Source organism: Orycteropus afer, unplaced genomic scaffold, assembly GCF_000298275.1.
Source record: "Orycteropus afer afer isolate SDZICR_OR568_19922 unplaced genomic scaffold, OryAfe1.0 scaffold00034, whole genome shotgun sequence".
Classification (NCBI taxonomy): domain Eukaryota; kingdom Metazoa; phylum Chordata; class Mammalia; order Tubulidentata; family Orycteropodidae; genus Orycteropus; species Orycteropus afer.
In genome coordinates, this window is record NW_006921621.1 from 7,368,762 (window position 1) to 7,375,281 (window position 6,520).

Consider the following 6,520-nt stretch of genomic DNA (forward strand, 5'->3'; position numbering starts at 1 on the left):
GTATAGCAGGGATTGTGGGGCTGGCGCGGGATCGGGCAGTGTTTCGTTCTGCTGTGCATGGGGTTGCTATGAGTCAGAAATGACTCGACGGCACTTAACAACAACAACAACAATATATATATGTTATTAAATTAATTTAATAACCTATATACCTATATAGGTTATTAAATTCTTACCAGATAACATGGTTTCTGAAGATACTCTCCTAGTCAGTAGCTTATTTCCTCATTTTTTGGTATTCTTTCAGTGGACAGTGATATATTGATGTCTCCAACTATTATTGTAGCAACAACAAAAACTCACTGCCTTCGAGTTGTTTCCAACTCATAGTGACTCCCATTGGGTTTCTGAGGCTATAAATCTTTACTGAAGTAGATTGTCTAGTCTTCCTTCTGTGAAGTGGCTTGTGGGTTTGAACCATTAACCTACCTGTTAGTAGTCAAGTGCCTTATCTACTACGCCACCAGAGTAGTGCTATCTAATTCTCCCTTCAGTTCTATCATTCTTTTACATATTTAGGTGCCCTGATGTTGGGTGCTCCAATGCTCAACAACGATATGAACAATATTTTCAAATGTTAAAGCTTATTGATTAATGGGCCATTTCACCACTATATAATGTCCGTCTTTATCTCTTCTAACAGATTTTGTCTTAAAGTCTACCTTGTCTGATATGATTTTCTTTTAAAGATTATTTAAAAAAAGGAAAAATGAAGGAAAGAAAACAACAACAACAATGTAGATTACAAAGGAGAGTCCATATATAGCCTACAAAACCTAAAATATTTACTATATGGTCCTTTACAGAAAATGTTTGATGACCCTTGTTCTAGTTCAACATTTAATGGCACATGATTATTTTCATTTAGGGTTAGACAGTTCCAGCTGTCTTTTGCATGAAAACACAAATATACATAATTGTTGGAATTTTTTACTCTATCCATACACAAATTAATGAAATTCCAATTATCATCATAAGTTATTACTGATGGACACACAGGAATTACATGAATACTAACACTACTCAAATATCTAAACCAAACCAGGCTGCTGGTAAATATGTTATTTCATCTGGCAATGGAGAGGACATTGCTGGCAATGTGAGAGCTTCACCATCCACCTTTCAGTCATTGATTAACCCTTAATGAAATGTAATTGTGTATCTCATTTTTTTTTACTATATGTGTGTGTGTGTGTGTGTGTGTGTGTGTATGTATATGTATATATATATAAATTCCAAATTATCCACCCATCATCCTTTCCCCAATGAAAAAAACAATTATCTTCTTAGTCTCAAGAATGAGACTTGCATTTTCTTTGCTTGACTAGGGAAAAAAAATGAAGTCCTGCCTCTTTAATTGGCAGAAGCACACAGGAGGAGCATACCTTTAATTTAGTGTTGGGATACCTCACTTGCAACCTGGCTGTTGCCTTATTGGAGATGGCAGCCTGCCCGAGATTCACTAGCACTGAACAATGTCATCCAGCACGCATTTCTTATCCTGATTTCTCATCACACACAGATGGGAAAAAGTATAATCATAGCCCTTGTGGTTCACCTTCATTTCCAGCACAGCTCGGTGGGTCTGCAGGATCCCCTCAGCCTGGAGCAAAATACTGTCCCCGGGTGGGGAGAGCAGAATTACCCTGCCATACCTCCCAGGGGTGTGTAAGTCCGAACAGAGCTAGTTGGCTTTTGGACTGGTCCAGGCGGAAAAGGCTCTCCGCCAGGCTGCACTCATTTGTGGCCAGGTTGTAGCTGGAAGCCACCAGGCGCTGTGGGTCGCTGTCAGGCTGTAAGCGATTGAGCGCGCTGAGGCCGAAGGTGATGGAAAAAGACTGGGTGCAGCTCACTCACAAGCCTCGCTGGAGGCAGAACGAAGCGCCCGTCACAGCATACTCCAGCAGGTCTAGCACAGTGACAGGAGCAGCACCGGGCCACTCCACTCCTCACTGTCAATTATCTTCATCAGGATCGCCCACTCGACCCGACCACCACACCCTTCCACTTTCGCTGTCCCTTCGTTTTGCGTAATTGATTTGCCCAGTCCTTCCCGACTGCAGCAGGTGTTACTAAACAGCACATGTTGAAACCAGGAGGCTCTCTGCCCGCCTAACACTCCTCTCGCTCCCCTCGTCTGAGATTACTTGATTACCCTCCTTGGTCTACCAAAAGGAGGCATTCTTTTTCTTTCTACCTCCATTTCCAGACCCCTCATTCCAACCTTACCGCCCCCACCCCCGCCAGCCTTCGCAGCAAAGTGACCAGTGTGAAGCAGTCCTGCCTATGTAGATTTCCCCTCCGTTCTGATAGATGGAAGTTCTGACCTGAAACGCTTTGTAACAAAGAGGCTTGCCTGTATGCATCCCACTAGAGGGATGGGGATGGAAGGCAGACTGGGGAGAAGGGAGAAATATCATTAAGCACATTTATTTTGTGTTTATTTTTCTTCTTTCCTCTCCCACTTCCCAAAAGATTAAGGGAGGAAGTAAGGTGAAGTTGCAGGTGGCCCAGTATGTCAGGAAATGTGAAGTGAGAAGCCAGCTAGCTTTGTATATGTTCCAATATCCCACTGCTCCCAAATTTTGTCTTGATTTGAGGAAAGACACGGGTCTGTGTTGCATCCCAACAAGTAAGACAGTTCCCATAAATTCTATGAGGCACTGCTCTCAAATCCTGGAGCTGTGGTCTTTCAAGGAGACAGGCTGTCTGTGGCATCTCCCCCTTCTTCCTGGAGGAAAGCCAACAACAGTAGTCTTGGCTATTGGTGCCTGTGAGTCCACCTGCCCTGAACGTTAAACTGCATTCCCTGTACTCATTGTTGCTATTCTTCAATACTAAGGACAAGCAGTTTTTAAAAACTGCTCATTATCATCCCATTTCGTACCATCTCACTTTCACCCCTAGACCTATCTGTTTGACCCCTGGATGTGAAGAGAGGAACAGGTCTGAAAGATTGGAATGACTTTCCTTCTTCGAGTTGAAATCCAGCAGCAAACTGGCTAAATTTTGGTTACAGACATTGGTTGTTTCTTAAAGCAAGAGGAAAGAGGGGTAATGAGATGAGGATCACAATAGTAGTTGACTGACATGGAAAGCATGAGTATTTATTTTAAGGAAAAGGAAAAAAAATATAATTACAGGGTTCAATCACTTTAGTCTTGGCATGCTTTCCTCTGAAGTGTTAGAAGGATGTGCTCTGAGTATCTGTGAATTCAGAAATATTTCAACAATGTTACCTAATGTGGGGCATTATTAAATTAATTTTAATAATCTGTTTGCATTGTACATATTTGATATCTCTCATAATAAAAGTTAAAAACAAGAAGTTATATGTGTCTAATACATATTTTTCATCTATTGTTGTTATGTGCCATCGAGTCGTCTCCAACTCATAGCGACCCCTCCTTTGGTTTCCAAGGTGGTATCACTACGGAAGTAGATCGCCCAATCTTCCTTCAAAGGAGTGGCTTGTGGGTTTGAACTGTCAACCTTCTTGTTAGCAGTCAAGTTCCTTAAGAATATGTCTATATACTAGACATATATATGTGTGTGTCTATATATTAACTTTTATTATGAGAGTTATCAAATATATACAGTGCAAACAGACTTTTAAAATGAATCTCTCTGTGCCCCACATTAAATAACATTGTTGAAATATTTCTGAATCTGTAGACACTCAGAACACATCCCTCTGGGAGCCCTGGTGGCATAGTGCCTAAGGCATTTGACTGCTAACCAGAAGGCTGGGAGTTCAAACCCAACAGCCACTCCTCAGAAGGAAGGTTGGGCAATCTACTTCTGTAGTGATACCTCCTCAGAAACCCAAGGAGGGGTCACTATGTGTTGAATCGGATTCAACGGCAGTGGCATATGTGCACATATATAATGTCAGATATTAATAAGTGCATGTGATTTGAATGGGATCTACAGTCCTGGGATTGACTGGTATATGGATCCATTTGCAATATTGATAAGATTATAACTCTTTTACTCTGAATATAATATGACATGATTAAAAAAATGAGAAGGTGGATGTTATAATATCACAGAACCTGCTAGATGAGAAAATTTCAGAAATCCCATAGAGAGAATGAATTTTCTTAAAAGTGATAGTGAAATGACATGACTTGTTGAATCTGTGTTTGATATTCATATAATTTGATTTTCAGCCTGTATGGGATAAGGTGATTGATCTTGATTATCAAGAGAAAGTTGAGTCACTAATATACATTCAGTAAGGAATACTGAAATAAAGAAATGCCTTAGAACATTTCTTAGTGATACAATTTCCTGTCAATGAAAACTATAGCATTTCAGATAGCAACCCAATTTAGTATGGTTCATGCTCTCTAAGAACTAAAGGTTTAAAGTATACCACTAGGCAGAAAATCACGACCAACTGAGGTACTTGCTGAGGACAAAATAAAAATTAAACTCAAATCAAGTAAACAGTAAGGGTTTTAAAAACAATTGTCTTGCCTAGTCCATTCCAACACCATTCCTGGTTCCCAAAAGTAAACTCTTTGATTGTCTTGATGTTTCTGTGTTTAGTTACTGCTAGTTACTTACTTACTTGGTTATTGCTAATATAGCTATATTGATACATTTTTGCTGGGCTATTTAGACTGATATTTCTTTAAATAGTTCCAGATCTATATCTGTTTTTCACAACTTTTTATAATCAAGCATAATACCTCTTCCTTACTGAAAAATAAAGTTATAAAAATCATGATTACAATTTATTAGTCCTTAGTGTGTTCAGAACTTGAAATTTGCATTTCATTAATATTATTCAATTTATTACACATATTAAGCCTGAGAGACTAGAAACAAGAAAAAAAAATCCTAAACTTTCAATATTCCACTAGTCGTGTAACTGTTAATAAATAATGGGATCAGTATTGAAAAACAGTTCCTTTTGATTCAATGTCTATATGCTAAACCTCTGAACTCTACAGACTGGATGAAAGCAAAAAGAGAAAAATAAATATGAATTATTATCCAACAGACCAGAGGGAATATTTTAACATCTTATTATATATTCTTCTATGATATTTTTTCCTGTACAAAAAAAAATGGGATAGTTATGGTGGAGCCTGTTTTTCACACAAAATATGCAGTAAACAATGTTTCATGTTGATAAAATATTCTTTTACATCTCCATATTCAATAGCCAAATGTTATATTTCATTATATGGATGTGCCCTAATTTATATAATGATTTTCCTTTTGGGGAATATTTAATTATTTTCTATATTTTGCAATAATAAAAAAAAAATACTAAATAATAATAATAATAAAAAGAATCACATTAATTCTAGCTAAATTCACATGTTTATAAATAATTCCTTGAAACAAAGTACTGCAAGTAGCATTATTTACTTTATAAGCACATATGTACATTGTATATTTCCAACTTGAAATATTTTACCATTGTACCATTTTACTACTTTCACTAGTAGGGTGTTAGATTTTTTTACTGTATTTCCCCCCACCCCACCTAACTCTAGACCTAGATATGATCCACTAAACATTCTCATCACTCTTTTATTGAATAAATTTCAGGGCATGGCTATGCCAGAGAAAAATAATAGAATTATGAGAGAATCAAATGTCTAATTTGGAGACATAAAGGAACTAAGTATATGAAAAGGAGTCCTGGTGATTCAGTGGTTAACAGCTTGGCTGCTAACCAAAATGTCAGCTGCTGAAACCTACAAGCTGCTCAGCAGAGAAAGATATGGCAGCATGCTTCCGTAAAGATTAGTCTTAGAAGCCCTATGAGATAGTTCTGTGTTGTTGTATAGAGTCACTATGAGTTGGAATCAACTCAATGACAATAAGTTTTAAGCACCTGAAATATACCTTAATGACAGTGTGTAAACCCCTCAAGAGGAACATATGGATATTTGGAAAATTGTGAGGAAAAAAAAGAGAGAAAGGGAGAGTAAATAAAAGGAAAATAAGTTACAGAGATGGACACACACTGGGATGATTGAGGAAGGAGAACAAAGAATTCTCTAAAGGTGACAATAGAAGCCTGTAAAATCAAATAAAATCAGCTTGTGTTGAAAACTGCAGGAGTCACTGTAAAAATATTTGAATTGGAGAAAATAACAAAATGCTTTTTTTTTGTCTAAACTCTTGGAAATATTTCTATATTCTGTGTGTGTATGTATGTTTCCAAAAATGTACTTAAACTGAGAAAGACTACAAAAATGGAAAATAGTCATGATAAGCTAGAAATCTGAAAAAGGGTAATAATAATACAATAAATCATATACCTGAATAACCATGGGAAATAGTTTTAAATAACTAATGAATAAGATACATTTCTCTGGAAAATTATAACATGTCAGAGCTAGAATTGCTTTAGAGTAATTAAAAAAAAAAAAATTGTGATAAATTGAGAATAATTAGCCCAACAGAGTTTAAGTGACTGTGTCAGGTGTATCTCAAATTTCTCTCTTCAGCTCAGAAAAATAGATGCATTACAGACCCTCATATCCAGCTAACC

General features: G+C 37.2%; 1 pseudogene; it reads right to left on the bottom strand.

The window, feature by feature from the left end:
* Positions 1-1,292: 1,292 nt before the first annotated feature.
* On the bottom strand, positions 1,293-4,609 carry LOC103193163 (annotated as a pseudogene).
* Positions 4,610-6,520: the final 1,911 nt, after the last annotated feature.